This window comes from Plectropomus leopardus, chromosome 17 (assembly GCF_026936395.1).
Source record: "Plectropomus leopardus strain MGB_pleo_1.0 chromosome 17, ASM2693639v1, whole genome shotgun sequence".
Taxonomy (NCBI): Eukaryota; Metazoa; Chordata; class Actinopteri; order Perciformes; family Serranidae; genus Plectropomus; species Plectropomus leopardus.
Window position 1 is genome coordinate 28,292,517 of NC_142192.1, and position 24,806 is coordinate 28,317,322.

Genomic DNA, 24,806 nt, shown 5'->3' on the forward strand with positions numbered 1-24,806 from the left:
TTTTTCTTCGTGTACGCTGTTTACTGATTGCCTTGCACCTACATGATGTGGGTATAATGACCCTCTTTAAACTTCTGATAAAATCAAACCGTAATCTTTACTTTTTTTAACCTGTTGTAGTTGGTCACACACATTACACATTTAAAAAAAGTCACAACCATCCTGCCCATGGTCTCGTCCTGCTGGCTGTCCTGTTTATACAGACACGGTTTGGGTGCTGTTACCACCTCTCATGGCGGGTAAGGGCAAGACAATTCTGTTGCCCCTTTCTGCAGTCATACCTTATGCCTTACCAAAGCAGCATAATGGCACAATATTTCCACCTGGAACAGGCAGTTTAAAAGGGGCTGTAGTCTGCTTTGTTTTAGCCACGTGTTTGAGCCACGATTGCTTCCTTTTTAAGCCTAACCAACCCATAAAATCATCTTTAGAGTGATAAAACATTTTGTTAAATGAAAGCAAGCTTGGTGAGTTTTCAATACTTCCTATATTTTGTGAGTCAGATCAACTTCCCCTTAATTTCTGGGGATTTAAATAGTCACCACTCTAAGTGAACCTGTGTATCATCTGCAGTGACGTTAGTATGATGTTAACAATTTTACATTTGAGTAGTTTCTTTGGAAGTAGGCCCATGCTAATGTCAAAGATTCCCAATGGGTAACCCTGAATTGTGCCCACATTACACTATGCATGGAGCCACACAGTCCCTTTGTCTGTATTTCCCTTGGTGATGGAGCCTGTTGACTACTTTATGTATATATGGGTCAACCTCCACTCTACTCTTCCTATCAGGAAGTCAGCAGTCTAGCCCCACCAGCTCCAATTTTCCACTTGTGTTACTCCTTATATCAACACAGCGCCACATGTGAGACGTCACAGCTGTAGACGGCCAGCAAGCCAGCACGTTTTGGCCCCATGCTTTGTTGCACTGTGTGTGTGTGGAGTGAAAGGAGCCATACATGAGCAATTAGCTGGTGTTAAGTCTGCTGAGGGCTGGGCTGCTGCTCTGTTTATGACTGTGAGTGTATTTATGTGTTTGTGAGTGTAAATGTGTGCACGTGCACGCCCATACGTCTGTCAACGTGCGGCTCTACCTGACATTGATGTGGCCGCAACAAAGTGAGTGTTTGACTTTTACCAGCGAGACCAAATTGCCCCTGAGGAAGACCATTTGGTTGTGGGCAGTTGTGAGTCAGCCTATCGTAATTACAGGAAGAACAACTAGACGTCTTTATGCAGATTCAAATAGCTCTAATAACGCTGGTCAGACCAAAGCTAATGAACCGCAGGCTCATTTTGTTAAAAGGATGACGCTGTTGGTTTCCTTTGGGAAGGACTCTGTTGTGTTACTGTCTCACCATTATACTGAATTATGCTGTTGGCCCCGGCAGCAGAGACGGCACAATTACATTTCAAGTTGAGGCCGAGTTGTTTGTCTCGGGGAAAGTTTGAGAAGAGGTGCTGGCGACTGAAGTGTACAGTGATGTGGTTGTGCAGTTAGGACACCCTGTCTCTTTGTGATTTAGTAGAGGTGCTGAAGTGTTTTATGCTGCTAGTCGGCTGCAATTTGTGAAGTCTTTATGTCAATTGACACTGGATTGTTAGTGATTCTAAGTTACTTTCTGCTGATGTGTCACTGTGCTTTGTGATGTGAAAGGGCCCTGACACCAAGCTGATGGTTGGCTGTCAGTCAGTGTCAGGCTGTTAGAGTGCAGTTTTGCGGTGTGTCCCGCACTGTTGGCATTAGTCAGTCCTTGACGGCTGTTTATGAGGCGATTCAGCATTTTGAATCAGTGGTGCAGCCTGTCGGTTAGAGTAATCACTTTTTTTTTAGCCCTTTTTACACAGACATTGCACTGTATGGTCACTACAAAGTCCCCTCTTTAAGATAAGATAAGATAAAAAAAACTTTGAATTGTTACATCAGCAAAGACACATCAAAGCAGGTATATACACACATTGTTATGATAAAATTGCACAGGTTTTAAGTCCACTTTGGTGTGTGTGTGTGTGTGTGTGTGTGGGGGGGGGTGGTTTTCTGGGAGCTGCGCTTTATGCCACCTTTGCACATTTACACAGAGCCAAACAATGGTGGCATCGTGCCGCTTCGGTGATTGATTTTAGATAGCATGTCGGGAACACAGGAGCAGAAGTGTGATGCGTGTGACATGAAACACAACAGCGTCAGCCTCAAATGTGACATATTATTTACACAATAACAATGGCATATTGTGTCAATCCCAATCATCTATCTTCTCTGTTATATGGCCGCTGTTTTCACTCTGCTCGGAGGATACGGAGCTCCAGAATTGCATTGTTTTCCCAATCTGAGGACATTTATGGCTGCTGCTCTTAAAAAAAATCGCAAACTGCTGCCATCTCCTTATTAAATCTCCTGCACAGGGTCACACACATTACATGTAATTAAAATGCCACTCCAGTCCTAGCCATCATCCCGTCCTACTGACTGCCATTTTTATACAGACCTTGTTACAGCCCTGTTAGTACCTCCTTTGGCGGCCTAAAATGAAACCACTCTGTCCCTCCATTCTGCAATTGTACCTTATATGCAGCATGGCGAGGCAGCATAATGGTAGATATTACCACCTTGAACAAGAGGCTTCTGATTGGCAGTTCAGCTTAGCGTACGAGAAGATAAATGGAAGGAAAGTAAACAAACAACAAAAGTCAAGAGAGTGTGAGATGGAAAGGAACTTGTTATATATTAGTTAAAATTATTTTAAGCTATTGAGCTCTTCAGTAGAAATGGTTGGTAAGAATCTGTTATTGTTCGCTTGTGCTCAGCAAATATAATTTTTTCTTGGTTTGTGTTTTAATGTGCTAAGTGGCTAAATAGCATCTTAAATTGTTCTTGTTGCTCTTCCGGTTTCCCTTTTTGAATGCCGAATACCAGCCACCACCGCCCACTGTATGGAGAGTTATTTTCTCTCACGCATGCGCAGAGTGTACTTGCTCGTTGGCCATTGGCTGCAGTCATAGCGATGTGATTAAAAGCAACATTCAGCCTTCATCACTAAAAGTTTTTTGATGTCAGCTTGGTTTGTCTTGGCCCTAAATCACAGAGACAATATGGAGTTCTAAAGACGGTCTCATTTTGTTGTATGGCGGAAAAACCTTTGTTTTACGAAAGCAATTGTATAATTTTATCTTTGAATTGGGAATAAGTAGTCAGGTCATTAATTTGAGGTTAGAGAGGTTCAGGTTCAGGTTTCTCCAACACTAAATAAAGTCAGAATCCACTTAAAGGAAAATGTCACAACCAAAAAGCCCCTAAATGCCAGAGTTCCTAGCAGGATGTACCCTTTCCCTGGTTTTCCTCCCATTATGTGGTCACTGTGAGTGATCAGGTCCAAGCAAAGGTTGACCCGATCACATTCCTGATTACTGCTGAGCCGAGCCCGAGCAAGCAGACCCCTGGAAAAAGTACAGCTGAGTGACGTCAGCATTTCTCTGGTGTGCTGTCAAGTGGCGGCCCAGGTCAGCGTTGCCACGATCGTCTCTCAATGTTACAACAGGCCTCTTTTCCTGGAAGTGTGTGTGTACAGTGGCTTTGGTGACCCATACAAAGCAGAGAGAATAGACAACAGGTTGCACGAGCTGGGACATGCTGGCCAAACAAACAATGGGGCCTCACGCACAGGAAAGCCTGGTAGTCACTCTGCAAGGTGAGAGCTGACAGACATACATGCCTGCAGTTGTAGTTTGTATCACGATAAAGGATTTATTTCGTGAGAGTGGATTTATTATATCAAATATTAAGTAACATTTCTAGCTGTCCCTCTAAAAAGTGGATTCAGTTTGGTGTTCTTTAACATTTTGTGATTCAGTGTGTTCCTGATGTTGGGTGATAAACATCTAATAAAATCTTCAAATATATAAAAGTAAATGTAAAGTGCTTTATGTAGCAACACAGACAATAAAATGAGCTGCATGCATGCATGGCTGTGGGATCAAAAACTACAGTTTAAATGAGTTTCAGTGGTGCACTTTTTGCACTTAATAGTATGAATGTAACAATTTTGCTCACACTGTATTTTAGACTTACTCTAGGAGCTGAGCCGGAAATTCCCAGATTAAACAAAAATATACAATCTTGCCAAAATTTATGCTATATGCATGATCACAGCCAAAATTATCAAAAATAAAGAATGAAGGGCACGCAAAATGCGCCAAATAGTCCCCAAGGGTTAAACACAAATGTGAGGCCTGTATTATTTAACATACCTCAGCAGACCCACTTGAAGCTTTTAGGCTTGAAAGTGCCTTGCCATAGGGCATTATGTTGGTCGTAGCTGTTCAGATATTAAAAGCATAATCCATCTTCTTGTACTATGAAACCACCAGGAACCATCAATTTGTTATGTTGCACTGAGTAGTTATTTTTGATTAGTTGTGGTAATTTTGTTTTTTGTACACACTTAACATCTATATGCCTCATCTACTCCTATTGCAGTTGGTGATTTACATCTCCCTTGATGATTTTTAACTACACCCATAGACTGTTTTTAAAATTTAGCTGTGGGGCTGCAGGTGAAAAAGAAATTACAACAGAGCCCTTTTCCTGTTGGAGAATAAATGATTGTTGCACCCCCTTAACTCTTCTCTTTGACAAAACTGGCAGTCCAGCATGACAATTTGTCGCAAAAACATTCAAAAGTATGGTGGCATAATGAAAAAATTTTATGCATGCATTCACATGATTAGTATTGAATGAAGAACAGACGTGTCAAATAAAACACTCCGTTGATATCGGTATCAATACAAGGGTACTGGTTTTGGTACTGGAATTGTAATTTTTTAAATAACCAGCCCTTGGCCTAGCTGATATTTTACTGAGGCGCCACACTTTTTACATTTGGCCAGTTATTTGCAGGAATGGTAAAAAATGCACAATAAAAAAGAAGCACAAACCATCAACAGCTTTTCCTGGCAGTTTTTAGTGTTTAAGGCTATATTTTAGAGATGTTCCAGTATCATTTTCCATCCCAATACCAAATCTGATGTACTGGCCAATGTCAATTACTGAGCTGATATCATTGTATTAAAATAAAATAAAATAAAAAATAACATCTTTAAACTACATGGATGTGAAATGATTGTTAACTTTATTATATGGCTTAGCTCAAGTCAAACTTTTTGTAAAATATGAACAAATGCATACAGAGAATGAATGCACTTGAACTTTCTTTTTATCCTGTGTAAAATACTGCTAACGTTCAATTATTTACCAGATATAAATTCTTCACCGCTCAAAAAACTCTGTAGATGTTGTTACATATTGCAACTTACATTGTTGGTTTCTGATTAAGAGTGGTGAAGAAATGATTTCCTGGGATAAAAGCTATTTTATGCTGGTATAAATCTATTTAGAAGTTTATAAAGACATTGTGTGGTATCAGATCTGAGCATAGACTTGCATGCTCTGATACCCAATCCAGCATTTTCGACAATATTTGAGGCAGAAAAGTTCTACTGCATTTCTCATCTGAAATTGTACCTTCTTCCTCTGTTCAACTATTAGAAATTAAAAGAATCCAGTGTATTTGCAACAACACTTCTTTAGTCCTTTAGTCCTTTAGTCCTTAAATGTCTGTCAGTCGCCCTGCTTGCTCTTGTATCTGTAAGTATTTATGATTGAGTGAATCTGTGGTGGGTCCGTGGCAGTCAGCCCCCAGCAGAGCAGATGAAGGGCTGAGCAGGTCAAGTGGAACCAAAGGCTCGCTTCACTGAGCAGATAAGGACGTCTTCTGCAGCAGGACAGATATATCTGAAACACCTGACAGGATTCTGGGTTTCCGGCTTCAGTAATGTTAGGTAACGCTCTAACAAATCCCTTTTGCATGATCCTGCCCTCTTATGCCATTCAATCAGTACTTACAGCTGGAGGTTATACAAAAATCTAGGTATATTTTGTACATTTTTATTGTTAAAATGATGACTAAAGCTCTGTCCTCAACCATTTACCCATCAGACTAAACGATTTATGGAGTGAACCTTCTGAGTGAAGTTTGTAGAGCTTTTGTTCGTCAAAAAATGTGCCCTTGCAGCTGTTATGAAGTTTTTCAAACCAATCCAAGGCTGAGAGTTACAGTCGATGTAGAGGTAGGTTTGGTCTGAGGCTGTTTTGGCTGGAGTCATTTGAACTCAGAGAGGTGTGCTGTGTGTTATGGCTATCATCTGTGGTTCGTGGAGAATAAGGGGGGTGTGCTCTGGCTGGTTTGGCGTCGTTTATGGCCAGAAGGATTGAGGTAGGCCTGAGTCTGCCTTCTACACACTGCAGAAAGAGACTAGGTGTGGTCCTGTATAATACTGCCCACATTACCTCGTTCTCTGCCAGTGCTGAAGTAGGTTTACAACCAAGTTACAGTCCGAGCCGACTATTCACCAAATGCCATGTGATTTTAAGGAGTCTGTTTGAGCTTAGAGGAGCAGTTGCAGGGTTCCTGCGGATCCTTAATAAGTCCAGGACCTCAGTTGATAGAGCAAGCACCCCATGTAGAGAGGCTACATCCTCACCGCAGCAGCCATGAATTTGATTCCAACCTCGGCCCTTTGCTGCATGTCATCCCTTCTCACTTAAGCTGTCCTATCAAATAAAGGCAAAAATCTCCAAAATGGAATGAAAAATGAAAAGCTTTTTTTGACACAAACCAAATGGATTTTTTAATAACTTAATATGTTCATTGTTTGCCACGTTTCACACTAAAAAGTTTTTTTCAGCATTTAAATAAGTTCATCTAAATTTTTAACATGACAAAAAGTATGGTTTTATGTTGAAGCAAATATTTGGGCAAAATTGTTCCAAATAAGTAATTGTTGTTTTTTCTCTCCAATGTTGGTCATTTTACTTCGGGTGCATTAAAAAGTCTTTAAAAAGTCTTAAATCTAACTTGCCTTAAGCTGTGGCAACCCTGGGTTAGATGTAGTCTGCCAGGTTATGTTCCAGCGATTAGAGAGACCCACAGGAGGTGGCAACATCTTGGTTATGAAGTGTTTTACAATGAAATGGGAGCATTGACATGTCCTAAATACCTACTGTGGCATTCATTGCAATAGCAGTGGAAATTCTTCAGTAGGAAACAAACTGAGTTGATTCAGAAACCAGTTGTAAAATGATGCAAAGTAAATTGGATACATTTTCTCAAAAGGGACCACCTCAAGAGCCACTGAGGGAAAAATGCTGCCAACAGGTTGCAGAGTGAAAAAGCGTCTCAGTTCGGGGATTTTGTGGTTGTTTGTATTGAAGTGATCCAACCCAGATTTTCCTGCCCGTACACTTGTTGGCGTTGCACCTGCATTTTTAGCCCACACTGCTTGATTGAAAATGTGAGATGTCCAATATTCAGGAATACCAAGCACATTTCATATTCTCACAAATATCAACCTTGGTACTGGGGGCAGCTGTAGCTGGTTTTCCATACAAATGTAGAGCAAATTTTAACTACATTTTCAGAAAATTGGCAAAAGAAAATGCAAATTTGTGTGCATTTCCATCCACTGCTGTTACATTGTTAACATTGTGAGATGAGGTGGCATTGAGATGAGGCAATTAAAAGCATGCCAGTCAAACCTCAAATGAAGGAAAACAATGGATGTATAATAATAAGGAGCACGCCGGGAAATGAAAATAGAGTTTTAAACAACTAATAGAGGTATTACACTTATGTGCTGTTGTAAAACTTTGGGTAAAAGCCTTGTGTGCATATAAGCGTGTTAAAAGTCATCCAGTGTGGAAAAGAGATTGCAGTGGCCTGTTCAATGACAATTTGTCATCATGTATTTTCTGAAGCTGTTTCTATCTCAGTTTGTAGCATTTATATTTTAATCAATTCACAAAAGACCGTTCTTGGCACTTCCGCATTGGCCCAATTTTTTAGCCTTGGAGGTTGCCGCTTGGTTGCCACCCAAGCCCTCATGGAAAGGCAGGGGTAAGCCAAGCTGAGAGCATCATTGAAACCAAACTGTTGGAATATACAGCTGTTAAACCTTGCCAGATGTTCATTACAAGTGTCTCAGTGTGTCTTAGTTGTGTGTGGTGCTTTGTTGGGTTCAATACTAAGTCTGCCCAAGGCCTTGAGCCAGTAAAAGGTTGAGTTTTATTTGATGGGGCCAACACTGATTCAGGCGGCAGGTGATTTTTTTTAACTTGGTTTATTGGACATGCATGTGCTAAAATGACTTTCTAAAGGACTGTTTACAAGAAATGCATGTGACAGAAAGACTCGAGTGTCAGTGTGGCAGCAGTCTGCGGGCTGGAAGGAAAGATCATGACTTGTTAAAATGCCCTTGTATCCAAAGTAATTAAATCTTAAGCCAAGACACTCAGACACATCTGGGCCAACTCTTAACTGTGCAAAAGGCATATTTCTTACGTATGAAACAGACCGTTTGCTCCAGCTGTTTTTTTAATTGATTTTCATAGGTCCACAGAACAAGATGGATGTTTTGTTTTTTTTAAACAGCACCAGGATTTACCCTGAATTCACCTTTATGCCCATGATAAGAGGCAGCTGCATGTTGCCTACAAGTTTGTATTCATGTAATGACTTATAATCAAATCCCATGTGTTGGTGAAATGAAGTCATCATAAATTCCCCCTCTTGGTTTTAAGGTATTATTAAATTATAAAAAAAAAGGTGCCCAGTAGTTAGTCAGGGCTTATTTTTTAATGTCTCAGCTTTTTAGTCATTTTTGGACTTCCTAACCTTGGTCACATAAACATATGACCTAATCATGCTAATTTACCTTTGACAAATTTTCCTTGCAGGGGTGATGTAGTCTAATTTATTGTTGTTAAAGCAGCAGTGATGTTGATGAAAGACTCTGCCTTGTCACAACATGCTAAAGACTTTATTTAAAAAAGCTAAGCTTAATTTATTCAGAGGGATATTGCTGAATTCTTGTCCATGCAGTGTCATCATTAGGGTTATGTACTCTTCACATTTAAACTAAAGTACCAGTACTGCTTCCAGTTCCTGCACATTTGTACCCAAAAGTAACTTTTTTCAGTATTGTTGCCATGTTTGTTGTTGTTGGTTGTTGTATACGGCCGGAGCTCTTTTTTGTGCCTCCTAGAGGTATTGTCCAGAAACGCATTGCGTATAGACAAGTACACCATCGCTCATGATGCGGCCGGACGTATATGCAAGGTTGAAAGTGCAAGTATATATCCGGCCTAAGTTTCTTGCAGTTGTAATGCCCCAAATGAAAACAGTATTAAGAAAAATTAATGTCAAAAAGTAATGTCTTGTCTGAGACCTTCAGAGTGGAGAAAACCTGTTGGTGTCTGTGGAGAGAAAAGATGAGTGAGAGAAAGAGTTGGATTCAGCCATGCTCGGTCTTGCTTTGCTGTTGTGTTTGCTCCAGTCGTCGGTCCGTCTGTTGGGAACCCTGTGGTTTTTTTCTGTCTTTCATGGCTGTCACAACTTGTCCTGGGACTCAGTGGCTATCTGTCTGTGGTTTGTTAATGTTAGATGTGACTCTGCGTGTGAGGGTTTCATACCTAAAATATACGAAGATAGTTAAAGGCTAATTGCCTGAAAACCTTTTTTCACACGCCATAGAAATGTATACAGGCACCCTCTTGCTTTCTCACACACGCCTTCATCTTCTCAAAAGTTCAGTGGACCCTTTTCTCCCCAACAAATACACACACACACACACACACACACACACACACACACACACACACACACACACACACACACACACACACACACACAGAGTCCGCAGCTGACAGACTGCAACACATATCACACCTCTGGGCAGACTGAAGCAGGAACAGGTCGATAAAGACAAGATGAGAGACAAAACACCCAAAAATGTCTCTTCATTTTGGTCTAGAATCAACCATTTTTAGTCCAGACATCCCAAATTTGACTTATCTAGTCCCAGTTGTGTGTCTCATAGCGTCAGGTTCCTTTCACATTTGAACATATACTGTTGGCAATACCTTGATTTTTTTTCAGTACTTAACTTTTTCTGTAAAAACAAAAATGTAATTTTTCACAAAGCAGCAGTCAATGATAGATTCTGCTCCGCTGCTCTTTTATAATCGTACAGAGCGTCTCTGTCTGTCTGTCTGTCCGCCTGCTTGCTGGTTTGTGTTTGTGTCTACCCATCTCTTGCTCTCTGCATAGACACAACTGACAAATCTGTGAAATACATGTAATTTGAATACTCAATCGCAAACATCAGTGATAATAGGCTACTTCCAAAATAAAATTGAAGATAATTCAGACCAGACAGACTGAAATAATAGGCGCTTCAGCACTAGCAGACAGAGCTCTGTGGCCCGCTTCCTGACTTCGCACTTTGCAGTGCTTCGGCCTCCTTTCCAAAATCAGTCGCTTCATGGAGCTCAGTTGTCTTCACCGACTCAAGGCAACCGTGGCCGGCTTTGAGTGCTTCAGCCTCCTGTGTGAATGCAGCGTTTTCACCCAGGTGTGGTCGTAGGTACTAAAATTTGCCACACATTGATTTAATGTGAATAGGTACTCGGTATTAGAAAACCTAATTCAGTTGGTAGCCTTTAATTACAGAGTTTGACACCCAACCCTTATCTCCCACCACCTGTGCAGCCCCTTGTCTCGGGAACTCTCTCCTACATTACTTATTTTTTAGCTTTTAACTGTATTTTTTTTTTACTTATGTCCTATTATTGTGTTGTTTTATCATGGTCTGTAAGGTGACCTTGAGTGTCCTGAAAGGCGCCCATAAAAAAAAATGTATTACCATTAAAGCCAGACATAACGGTGTCCTGGTGACGCACATCTTTTTGTGGGTCTTAAAATTTGTCATCTTTTCCAATCAATTTACACAAGCTTTATGCACTTATATTGTAATTAAAGTGGCTGCCAAAACCATTCCAGAAAATGCAGGTCTTTGGCTTGTCTTCTTAGCTGCTATGAAGGCAGGCCATAAATTAAATCAGTGATAAGAGCGGCACCATTTGATTATCAGTTGGCTGTCAAGTTGCTGTTTCTCCCGTTTTGTTTCTATTACGAACAGCACAAGAATTCAGCTGATGTTCTTTATTATAACATCAACATAAAGCTGTTTTCTAAATGCACCATACATGTATTTTAATGATATGAGAAATGTGCTAATTGAATCAAATGATCTGAATGAGTAATGCTGAATCATCAACCACTGAATAAGAGCATCACTTTTGATGTTGAATTTATTAAGCCGAGCTTCTCTCCTTCATTTGTTAACTCCATAAGAATTAGATTTGTGACCCATTTGCTGTCCCTGCTGGTCGTTTGAAGCCCCCCGGGCGAGTGGCAGTGATGAATGAGCTGGGTCTCAGTTTTATTGAAACGTGAAAGTCAGTTAGTCCTTCAGACACTCACTCACTCATCTCGCCCACTCACAGCATGCTCACTTTATTAGGGGGCCCGGACCCCCCACATGCCACAAAAACGGGTGATGTCTGTCTTGCATTAACACACACACACAGAGACACACTCTTTTAATTTTCTCACTACAGCTAGCGAGCGTGGCTTGCTCATTTGGGCTGCCATCTCCCTGCGGTGACGCCGTCGTGCCTCTGTCTTTAATGTTTTAACACAGGGAGCGAGCCACTCAGTCTAGAGGCTGAAACATCCAGCTTTAATGCAGTAGACTGAGGAATTAAGACTGCGGTGGCTCTGCCAATGAGGAAAGGCTGACTAACGCACCCAGACATCACACATGTAGAAAGTCCCTTGCTGGCTGTCTTACATCCTAAGAATTTCATGGACAGAGTCCTCCAGAGTGAATTACTGTTGCTGTGATTCTACGATAAGCTTTAAGTGGTACAGCAAAAACAGGAGGAGGCAGCTCAGAGCCCTGGTGCTCTGGCAGTGGTAACTAACATTCATGTTTCAGTTCAGAGGAAAATGGAGACAAAGTTTTATTCAGTGACAACCTTCAGTATTGGCATTTAGGATTGTGTAAGGTGGCCTTGATGGCTGATGTTCTCGACCAGTTTAATGTAAATTGGATTTGGGTTCTTTAAAGTTTTAAGTCTCCACGTTGATCTAATAAACAGGAATCCTCACGTTCACCAGTTTTCCCTTGAGCATTGATCTGTACTGAAAGACAGTTCACTTACAAATTTGAGTAATATATATTTTCCTCTTGCGTGTAATGCTTAATATCAGTCTAGATTGTTTTGGTGTGAGAGGCAGAGTGTTGAAGATGTCAGTCATAGAGATGTCTGTCTTCTCTGTCTGCCCTCTCTCCAATATAATGGCAGTTAATGGCACTCAGCTTGTGGTGCTAAAAGATAAAAATATATATATTTGATTCGGGGGGTGTGCTGTCACTACAACATGTATCAAGTTACTTCGTAGTACAATTACATTGTAGCTTTCATTATAAAATTCAGTTATTCCAACATGACGAATTGCATTAATTTGGTCACAGCACCACAGCGATCCTTTAACCCCTGTTAACTCACATTCAAATAACGAATATGAGGCAGACAGATTTAAAATCAGTTTAAACAGAGAAAAAAACGGATGTTTGTACTAGTTCTGTCTATAATCACGTGTTGTACAGATTTTAAAGCCCTCTAAGGCAAAAAACATACAATATAAACAAAATTGACATGATTTCTCATAGATTGTTTCAGTGTGCAAATATGCACATTCCTGTCTGACAAATGCTCTTGACAGACTCCAGTTACTCTTCTGCAACTTCAGTTTTATGACTTCAGGAGTATTTAGATACACTGACAAGTTATTTTAAACATAAATACAGACAGGATCAATTTGTATTCTTTCTCTGTTTTGTCACTTCCCGGAACTCCAGCATTGTCACACTGGTTGTCCTATTAGTTGTAATCAACAGTGGAGCCTCTTTGTCTGTGTGGAAAGATGCTGAAAGGAAAGCAGCATTCTGGGAAATAAGGAGGGGGAGGCAAGAGGAGGAGATGAAATTTGATTGGCAGGAAACACGAGAATGAGTCACTCGACCAGCTCCCTGGATTTGGAGCGACGGGCCTATTCTGGGCTGCGGTGACACGTGTGTATGTGTGTGTGTGTGTATGTGTGTGTGTGTGTTTGTATGTGGTTGTGTGCATGTACGTGCGCACACTGGTGTTCACATGGCTCAATCCAATAGCTGAAGTCACCAAATTTTCGTTGCTGGCCTACACACTACTGTGTGTGTGTGTGTGCGTGTTGGAGGAAAATGAAAGTCGTCTGGCGACCAAACCACAACACAGAAGCCAGATTTAAATGCAGATATTTATCTTCTCCCTCTGAAGTCTATAGCACCACCGCTCTGCAGATCACTCCATCTCCATAGTAGCCTGCATCAGTCGCTTCTCACTTATATGGATTATTTTCTGTTGATTATCTGTGTAGTTAAAGTGAGGTTTGTCTGTGGGTTGCTGAGTTTAGTGCATGTCCGTCACAGTGTTTTTTTCTCATAACTGGCACTGCAAGTACACCTAATGGGGCCCTATGAAATCCATTTTAAAAAAAATCTAGAATTGTTTTTTCCCCAAATTCAGTGTTTTCCACCTAATTTTTATTAATTCTGTGTTTTTTTATAATTTAAACACATTTTGTTATCGGGAAAACTGTCCAATCATGTAGTGGATGAATACAATTTCAACAATTCAGTAAGAAAACATTTAAAACATTACTGGATATCAAGAGAAGAGTTCATATGCCAAACCTCAGCGAAACTCACAGTTTAAAACAGAAGCGATGTAATGACACCCAAGGAGCCCCATATTTTTTTCTCTTTATTTGGTTTAAGCGCTCTGAAAATTGCTTTACTCAAGGATTTTTTGAATTGTCATTTTCGGCCATGCAATAGACGAGAAGAATGAAATGAAGTACTCAGGTCCTGGTTATCAGTATATAATAACAATATAATAAATAAAAACTAATTTGGCAAATAACTAATCAAATAAATAGAAGGGAAAACTGACTTTTATAAGTTACTGCCACTTTTTTGCAAATTCATTATTTTTCCAGCACCATTTTTACTTTAAAAGTCTGTGATTTCATCCATGTTTTGCAGATGGCAGAAATCATAGGGCCCCAACCTTATCTGATTATGTCATCTAGTTGTCATGTAAATATTTATGTGAGAAAAGTCTTTGAGAATGATTTAATCTCTTTCTCTCAGTGAGAAGAGTTTCACTTCACCTCACAGTTCCTCTTTTCAGGTATTTTTTCCTTCCACTTGAAACCAGGTCTTCATTATCTTGTTTGATGGCTCTTCAGGAGACACAGCACTTCATCTTACAGCGACTTTTAACTGCTGGTCTTCTTGTTGATGTTTATTAATCTGCAAAACAACTGCCTGGCCCTGTAGCTGGCCAGTTTGTTGCTCTTGCTATTGCTTGTATTCACTCTGCAGGGTGTCAGCCGGCCTCATTTCCTGCAGACAGACAAGGTGTCACAAACAAGTTAAGTGTGTTTTTGTGTGTGTGCACATGTGTAGAGTGTTTGTTTCTGTGCAACAGATAAACCAAATTAATGCTGGCTCCATGCACCTCTGCATGGAGACAATAGAGTCATATCTCACTCTCTCCTGTCTTTATTTCTGTCAGCCTGTCTCTATTTCCTACTCACTACCATTCTCTCTCTCTCTCTCTCTCTCACACACACACACACACACACACACACACACACACACACACACACACACACACAGTGCCTTCCAACCAAATTCTTCCCTGTCTATAGGAAGCATGAAATCTGCAGCGAGGTTGTCAGGTAGCCAGGAGCTCATTACAGCTGAATGTTTTACAGGGTTGTCATTTTCTGGAAGGGAAGCATGCTCAGACCAGTTACAGAGCACGTGTACATGCATGTATGTGTCCTTCTTCCTCTTTGAGAATACTGGCCTGAAGCAGATGAGTCTCCAAAGTTGGCTCATGTGCTGCAGATTCGACGATATATTGTTATAGCTGTGATTATTTATTTTGTTTGTCACTAACACAATAGTGATAAGTCTTTTCTGTGAAGATGACCTGTTTTCCCGCCTTTTTGTCTTCCTTCTGGGGCTGCCAGTATTGAAATCATACACCAAAGGAATAATTTGGATCTTTTGAAGTGGGGGTTGTATGCGGTACACATCTATAGCGTATTACATACAGTATATGTCAGTTGGCTCGAGGGCTGCAATGGTATGAGAGTTTCATGGTATGATTACCATCTTAGAAAATATCAGTTTCACGGTATGAAAATATACGGTACAACATAATTATTAGTAGTATAATAGTAATAGTATTCTGTTATAATGACCCTTGAAGGGTTGGAAACTACCATAATTGAAAGTTGAAACTATTTTTAAATGGCTGTAAGCAATTGGCAAGAAATTTTCCATAGATTCACAAAAAATGTAAAAGGGGACAAGAAAATAAAAAATGATAATTAGCTTTTAAAAGAGAGAGTATCATTACAAAATGATCAAATATATAGGGAAAAATATCCAGAATAAATTATTTATAATTATAGTAATTGCATATTTTAAATTAGATTACAGAAAAATATATTCCTTTTCTTTCCTTATTTCCTGTTTTTTTAATACTAATTTTCTTGTAACTTCTTTTTTTTTTTAACCAGTGTCTTGCTAATTTTGAGCCATGTTTCTCATTGCCTTCTTTCCATGTTTTCGCCAGAAATCAAACCAAATTGCTCTGATTTCAATTGGTCAAAATCTGTCAGAGGGCCATGATTGGCCCTTGGGCTGACTTTTGGACTGACAGAAATATGACTTTAACATCCAAAAATCAGCTGTATAACCACGAGAGCTCGACTGAATGCAACAGGAGCTTCCTATCATATCTGAGTAATAACTGACTCTTGAATGCACACACACACACACACACACACACACACACACACACACACACACACACACACACACACACACCAAGCGAGGGCTGACTTAATCACAGCCTTGGCTGCCTCCGAGGTGCTGCAAAGTTCTCCAGGATGCGACAGGTTTCTGTCTGGCGAGGTTGAGGCGGCCGCCATGTCACAGATTAGAGTGGCTTAGCTGTCTCCGTCGTAGCCGAGATGGTTTATACACTTAAAGGCTTCACTTTGCAGCCCAAGGCTTTACTGCTATGGCAAACAGTCAAACTCTGCACTTTCTTCCGTGTCTTAACTCTTTTTCTGCAGACTTACGATCACAGTGTTGCAGCTGCTCTGCGCTCTAAAACTGCTCATCCCAAATGGTGAGGCTTTGTTTAGTTTGGATCGCTCATGGTCTACGGGAAGCATCATTCAGAGCAGAAGCTATTTGGAAGAGAGATTACAGAAATGGAAAGGAACCACATCAAGCCCAAGAGAACCAGTTGGCTGATTTAAAGAAGTATTTCACTGCCCTCACATAAAACTAGGCCATCTATGCAGTAGAAAGATGCAAATACTTGAAATCAGTGCTACGTGACCAGACAAAAAAGAGAAAAAGGACGTTTTTGCTCAAGAGGATGCTGTGCACCTAACGTAATGTGGACTGGGCCATGTGAAACAATGGCGGGCAGGTGGTTGGATCTTGTATTAAAGTCAAACTGTAGCTAAAACATGTTTTTGAGAACATTTGAATGAGAAATATGCAACTCAGTACCAGAATTTTGGTTAATATTTGATCAGCGCTGCCGGTTTTTGTTTAGTTTCTTTCGGCCGCCGTTTTCAATGCGCAGGAGGCAGTGGCGCCCACTTCCTGATCACAAATTCTCACCATAATGGAGAAATGGGGCATTAAAATGCAAATCTGAAAACATTTGAGGCTAGAAATAGGCAGTGCGGTAACATAATATTGATAAATGTTCAATCAGCGCTGCCTAGTTTTGCCGTTTGGTCGGATTTCAGTCTGAGTTTGAGAGACAGAGAGAGGGGCAAGTGTGTCTCTTGATCTGCTTCTCTACTCTTTGAGTCTGTGGTGGTTTGGCAGGATTGGCAGCAGTTGTTAGGCAGTAGGGAATTGTGGAAGTACAGCCTGTAGTTCGAGCAACAACGCCAAGAGCCAGGAAAACACGGCCATGACGTAAATTACGTCATTTGGTGGAGATCTCGAGGCACTGGTAAGATGGAAGAAAGTTTACCACAGTTCATCTACACATACTACCCTCAATATTTTGATACAACGCTGGTTGAAAATGGGTGAAGTATCCCCTTAAGTAATACAACGCCCTTTTATTGGCTACTTGAAGCTCCAGGGGAGTTATTAAATCCAACAACAACCCGAGCGCTACTCATTACTATCTGCAGAAATTTAAGGCACTAATAACAAAACGTCTCTTGGCAGCTCAGCTCAAAATAATAGACTATCTCGTACTCAAACTTCACATTAAAACTTAACACACTGCCATAGAGCAAATGTGTATGTATTGCACCCTCAGTAAAAATCATATTTAATCTTGAGCTTTGTGGACTTTATCAGCAGCTTTTCTGCCTGTCTCTCTCCACATACACGTCTCAGTTCCTCCTTTGAAAACACTCATTCACACATGCTTTTATCTTGTTTCCTTATTTTCCGTCTCTTTGTGCAAAGCTTTCTCTTTTTCTTTCGGCCTCATAGTACTCAGTCAGTGCTTCTTGGTACGCACACGTCTCAACCTTCATATCTTTCATATCTCTAGTTCCAGGATTCTTTTTAGCAAGACGCTTATTTCTGTCTTTATCTCTCCTCCCTAACATTGACCCTGTCTGCCCTCCTTCCTCTCCCACTCTGTCTCTGTTGTCTGTTCATCCTTCTGTCTATAAGCTTTATGTAATGGAGGGATCATGTGAGAAGTGAGGTGAGGGTTCGCGCCGTGCACCTGCAGACGGCCGTCCTCCTTTTCCTTTTGATCTCTGCTGGATTGTGTTTCTGTTTCTCCGTCTGCCCTTCTCTTCCACTTTTCTTCCTCCTCCTCTCTTCTACTTTTCCAGCTGACTTCCTCCTCGTCCCGTCTGTTGCTTTGACTCCTCCCTGGCTTTAAGCCACTGGCTCCTAGGATCTCAACTCCATCCTTTAACGGCAATTATGAGATCAGCTCAATGAGGAGTGGAGGGTTTTTAAATGGTAGTTTGAGGCTCAGGAGTCCTAAATGAAGCTGTGTTAGATTGTCTGTTGTAGACGGGTTGTTTAACCCAGACAGCCGGGTCTGCATGATCAATAGTTTATCTGTCCGTCCATTTTATACACATAGAAGTGCATAAAAATATAAGCATTCATGACAAAATAACATGTCAACATTTTAAACTCTTAAACAAGTTTTGCATTTAACCATTTTAACACTTTGATCAACATCACTTGTTTCAAACTTTTATTTCAGAAAAAAAAAAGTTTTTAGCACTTTTTTAAAGGTGATTTTTTTGTTTGTTTTTATTTATTACTTTTCCCCCATATTTTCAGATAATTCTTTTACTTTTTGCCAGTTTGCGGGTCATTTCTTGTTAAGTGGCTCATTGCCTTCATCCTATATTTTTGAAAGAAATCAAACCAATTTGCTCAGGTTTTGAAGTTATTAACATTTTAGTGAGTTTGAAATCTTTTGGGAATTTTTTCCATTTGTTTTTTATTTGTGTGTTTTAACTCCAGAATCTGACTTTCTGCACATGCCAGTGCTGTTAACGCCCATTGGAGATTCCCCTTTTCCTGCTCTGTGCCCATTTATTTCCTGCCTTTCTGTGTTGTCCTGATCTTATTCCTGATAAAACCCATCCAGATTTCAGTAGTCAGCCAGCCCCCGGCCGTTTAGCCTGGCTTGTTACCTCTCTGCGTCGCTGTCCATCCCCCTGAATCATTACCCTGCACACACACCAACCTTTGCAATGGCTAAATATAGACCCACCAAAGAATAGAAGGAAGGGAGGGAAAAATAAACGGGGGGATAGACGGATAAATGGAACAGCACGCCAAAGAAAGTTGCAGGGGAGAGCACGTAGAGAAGGAGGCCATTTCTGTTTAGTCTCCTGGCCTTCTGGACAATACTCCAACGATGGCTATCGGTTATTAAGAGCACTATTACAACTGCGGTGACGTCAGCATCCCTAAGAAAAGCAGACCTGCGTGTTAAACCCCCCTCACCCAACGGCTGTGGCTGCACAGATCCTGTGTTTCTCTTGGAAAGGAGAACGCAGGTGGCTTGGGACTGCAGGCTAATAGTAAATGAGTTTTCCTACCCTGTACTTGGCTAAATATAGAATCCAATGAGGCCTGAAATGGTGTGTTTCACCTCCGCCTGACAATCAGAAATTCTTCCTGTCTGGAGTTGAGCTTGCCAGATAGCACAAAGGGCTTTGGGTTTGTCCACTTCAGTTTTCCCTGACTTATATCTCAGTATCCAGATCTCCTGTGCTGTCGACCTCTACCACCGACTAATTCAAAGTGGCTATAAAACCAGCAGTGTGATGTAGTTCACATTGATCAGCACTAACTGGCTGCTGATAAGGATCAATTCAAGTGACATGAGCTGTTTCTCAAATGAAGTCCGAACAATTTCCGGACAATCTGGTCCCGGAGATTTCCTCTCACACATTTAGCACACAACAACAGGAGATTGTGTCAGAGGAGTTGACACCTACTGGAAATACTGTCTGTTTTAGGGGGAACCTTTCTATCAATGGAAGGATTTAGGTGTGTCTTGCATCTTGCACCTGAATTACACTGCAGTACTGTAGCCAGTTTTTGTCATAAACAAGATTCTCTTGCAGAATTTGTCTGACAATTTTGGCTTCTTGGGGTAAGCTCACGAAACGCGCCATTTCTCTTGTTAGAATTTTTTGTTGGCGTCTTTGTGTAAATTACTCCTATTCTTTACCCTCAGATGTTTGTCATCTTCCAGTTTCGCATGAGCCCTGTTATAGAAACGTCATCAACACCCGAACTCGCTCACTGTGAATTCTGTGGACAATTACCTGCTCTATTCACACATGGGCTCAATCAGCCACACACAGACTGAGCACTAAGAAGCTGGCAGAAAAAGTCTGTTTAATGTCCGTAACAAATGATTTGGACATTTGTGTTCCTCGGGGTAATGTCTAGATAATTTCAGGTTTGCAGTACACATGTGAAAAAGGTTATGCACTGTAATCTGTAAAGCTCAGCCAGTTTTACCTTTTAGCATTATGTTTGTAAAAGACCCTAAATCATTTAAGATGCTCTAGAAGTTTCTTAAACACTTTCTGCACACTTCAAGTGTAAATAAAAACTGCTTCACCACCAGGAAATCACAAAAGACAGGAATTGTATGTTTGTATATTGTATATTGTATGTTGTAAAGTTGTTTTATGTGATTGAAGTACTTGAATTTGAAGCTTAGAAATGTATGTATTTGTCCATACAGGACAGAAAGATACATTATTTTATGAATGATTTGATAAATGTTCAAACTAGAAATCCGAGAAAGGCGGTGCTTGCAATAATTTTTTTCTAAGGCTGGATGAGTGGTATGAGCTCAGAGCAGCTTTAGGTTGGTAAAAATGTGTTAATAATTGGCACCAGGATATTTGGTTAGTCTGCAAAACAACCCACAATGGTGCAGCACCAGAGATTAGTCCAAGTTCCTAGCTTTTATTTTGCAGTAAATAAGAAGCCGTGTGTGTCTGTGAATCCTGGAGAAAATTTGCATAGTGCTCTTGCAACCGAAGATTATGGAGAAAACTATTTCATCCTTGAAAATGAGTGCTTAAAAAGTACTTAAAAAGTCCTTGAAGTTGACTTGCCCCTGTCTTTACAAACTCTTACAGAGATTAGTATTGTTGTCTTTTACATGCAAACCTCATAGACATTGGGCTTGGGCAGTATCACAGTATTGCCTTCAGGGTTTCTTAGTACCCTGGTATTCTGTATATTCTGTATGTTTTTCCAATACCGTCACACATGCGCTCCCCTCTCTATTAATCTCATTGTATGTAGTGCACAGCATGCACCACCAGAACTGCAGTCTCCAGTCTGTACTGGTGGAACAGGCAGCTGACTGCTGCACACCATCATATACTGAATACCCCAGTGAAATTTCAGTAAATAAAATTTAATTCCACCCAATCCTGCAAGACACTAGATAAATGAGTAAAGGTGCCTTTATCTCAGATTTCCCTTTGAAGCTGCAGATTTAACAGTTGCATGTATAGCATTGGAAATTGGTCCAAACCAAAAATAAAGAAGTAGAAGAAGGACGAGTCGAGTCAGCAGTCTCCTGCCTTCATGTATTACATACACATTCCTGTTTTGCCATGCCACACATGCCAAATATGCAAGCTTTGTGGTTGTTTTGGTAACACGTCTGCCATAGTTCAAGTTAGCTGAAAATCATCCTTAAAACAAGCTTATGTATAGAAGTTAGTAGCTACAGATCCGGAGGAAATTAGAGATTTTATGTTAACAAAAACTGGCTCATCTTCATTGCGGGAAGACTTCTTTCTGAAAGGTAATTAGGCAGCCTTGTGTGTCAGTTAGTGCAAAAAAAATAGCAATAGGCAGTGGACAGCTTGCAATGTAAACATACCATAAAATTCACGACAAGCAAGTGTCCCTTCCTCCTCGCCTGAGGGCCAAACATTGCAGGTTTCCTTGAGTCATGATAGTTTGTACAAGTCAATAGTTTGGTTGTTTTTTAGTCTCGCTCTTCTTTTTCTGTCCTTGTCCCTCTCCCAACTCTCTCACTTTCTGTCTTACACCTCTTTGTATCTTTAAATCTGTTTTTACCCACATTAACAACCAGCCGTAGCAGATGCGCCTCAAACTGGACCTTCAGTTGTGCATCTGTCAGATTGCCTCGCCATCAGCTGTGCCTCTGAATCATTTCACAGACCCTGAATGTGAATGGATGGGCTCCAGAAGCAAAATGTTAACGTAGAGCAGGGATGCTGAACTTTAAGGACATTTCTCAGATTTTCTCAGAAGATTCTCAGAAGATTTTAAGATGTTTCAAGGATTTTTTGATGTTTCTAGAACTGAAAGATGTTTCTAGTTTTTTAGGATTTTAAGAAGTTTCTAGGATTTTAGCATATTTTTAGGATTTTGGTATGTTTCTGGGATTTTTGGGCAGTTCTTAGATTATATGACATTTCTGGGATTTTAAGATGTTTATAGGATTTTAGGACATTTCTAGGATTTTAAGTTTTTTTTTAGGACTTTCTTGGATTTTAGGATGTTTCTAGGATTTATATGTGGTTTCTAGGATTTAAAGATGTTTCAAGGGTTTCAGGATGGTTCTAGTATTTTAAGGACATCAGGGGCTTAGCAAGGACCTCTGTCAGGAGGTGCACAGGATCCTCCACTGCCACTGTTTGATTTACTCCGTCACCTTACGTATACACAAAGTACAAAAACAATTTCTAGTGTGAATCACTTTATTTTCATTGTGAATTAGAAAATGGTTGGGGTGCCATCCAGCAGGTTTTAGTGGGTCCAATATATATATGGCCCACAGGCCAAAGTTGAGTATCACTGATGGACTGTTCTTCAGGCTCCAATTGCTCTGAATGTTTGTGAAAACTTGCTCATCCAGTGTGTACAGGACAGGCTAAAATGTCCTCTCTGATGTAAACAGAGTGTGACAGCGCTGTAGCTGGAGGTCCACTGATCAGGCAGCCTGAGACAGATCACACCCTCACACTGCAGCTCTCTGGATCTGCGCCCAAACTCTCAAACTCTTTTGGCAAGTTTCTGTAATTGAATCATATTTTGTCTTGTCCGTCGTGACTCGGCCATTTATTTTTAGCGCTAAAAGCTTTTGTTGCTAGGAGACGGTGTGTCTTAGGAGAGGCTGAGCGAGGGAGGGACAGAATGAAAGAGATGAGAAAGAAAGAAAGAAAGAGATGGCAGTGGTGTTGAGGGGGAGCAAGGCGGAATCTGTGAAAGACGAACGACGAGCGAACAAGCTATGAGTCAGCAGGGACATCTGCAACACACGCACACACATGCGGTGGGCATGGTTGCTATTCCTGTGTTCTTTGTCTGTGTGCTCTGTGCACCCACGCATGAACCCACTTACCTCTCCCCACTAACCTGTGCTGTGCGTCTGTGTACTTTGTGTGTGTGAGGGAGATATTAGCTCGCCCACTTTGATTTAATCCACTCCTGCTGCGTGTTGGATGCGTCAGCCTGTGTGCGTGTGCGTTTATGGAAGTGTGCACATGTGTATTTTTCTCTGGCGATCACCACTGTGTACCCCATCATACAGCAGTGTGTTGTGTCTGTGTCACAACGCCTAACCTGTCCCCACTGACAAGAGCCTTATTGTGTGGTGTATGAATCATATGCTCGTACCCCATTAGTAATCTGTGTTCAAATGGCTATTATCGACTATCACAGCCAGATTGTCTGTCTTTTGGCTCCCTGTCCGAGCACCATAGGAGATCAGATAACAGCATGTGGTTTATTAGTCACCAGGAGCGGGTCTGTTTTCCAGAGTATTTTTCTCTCCTCCTAAATATGACTTTTAGTACGATTTTTTTGAGTGGGTTGCTAAGGCATTCAGAGAAACAAAAGAAGCACTAGATTGTGAAACTAAAGACCACCAAATTTGCAGATTTTTAGAGTTGCACATTGCTTTCTTGCTTGCTTATGTTTTAAATGTTCAGTGACAATGCACAATCCACATTACGGTTGCCTCTTGAAAGTCAAATCATCAACCAGAGACCCTCAGTCGACTGAGATTGCTGTAAGTTGAGCAGTTGTTTTTTTCTTTGCAGTGTACTTCGGGGAAGTTTTGTTCACCAGATTTTGCTGCGAAGTGAGTGCTGTTGTTTTTCATGTAGCTCTTTGCAGCTGCAGACATGCAGGCAATGGTACAGGGGGACAGAGACCACACTATAAGGTGAAGAAATGGTGAATTTACAGCTCACAGCAAGTTAAAACGATACAGTACCTGGTTTTTGTTTGACTTCTAGTTTACCACAAGCTACATGAATGCTGCTGTCCCACTAAACATCCTGTGAATGTCAAATGATAAAATATGCATCCCGTGCTTTCACATATATGTCACTTATGCCTAAACAGAGAGTAAGGGAGATGAGCGGACACACGAGCAAGCAGAGACAATGCTCTACCTGTGCTTTGGGGGAGTAAATGAGCTGAATCACTTGCTGCAGAGACTTGCGTTCATGGTGGACAGTTAACATTGGGGCGCTTTTGCGTCCAGTGTGAACATGGCATAAAAGGATGAGATAACAAACTCGGAAGTAACAAGCCAAAAATCAGTTTTCCTTGTCCACACATCAGCATTAAAATCTGAATTTCTGAAAATCTCCACCCTGGACGGAGTTTCACAAATACACATTGCATGTGGACAATGGCCAAAACACATAGAAAAAGCTACGTTTTCAGTATACCCTTATACCTGTGGACAAGGTCTTAATCAGATAATTTTCCCTTGTCATATTCTAGAAAAACAGCAACTACATTAATTACAAAGAGATGCACAACACTCCTTACTGCAAACTTTTACTGCTTTGATTTCATACACACAGACATCTTGGTGCAGAGACAAGCTTAATATATCCATCATAGCTTATCACATTTCCCAGCACAGATACACTATTTCTGAATCACAAATAATATGCTTCAGAATCTTATGAATATAAATCTCAATTTCAGCCACTTTATGACCTTGTGTCAACAGTTGGTTGAAATAGATTTAAATCAGGAAATGTCTCCAATTCCACTGCGAAATGCCAATGAAACGGATATGCTTCAGGGTAATCCACTGTGCCTTTTTTAAATATTTGTATGTCACTAAAATATTCCCATGACTTGCAAGCAATCAGGGAAAAAAGGGAGCAGTATTTTTCATTTGGGAATTTGGAAAAAAAAATGTGGAGAAAAGAAAGGATGCA

The 24,806-nt window shown here is 40.7% G+C and overlaps 1 protein-coding gene across 1 annotated transcript in view; it reads left to right on the top strand.

Moving 5' to 3' along the window:
- Positions 1-24,806, top strand: part of erf (Ets2 repressor factor) — a 50,314-nt gene that overhangs the window by 3,299 nt on the left and 22,209 nt on the right. The window lies entirely within an intron of this gene.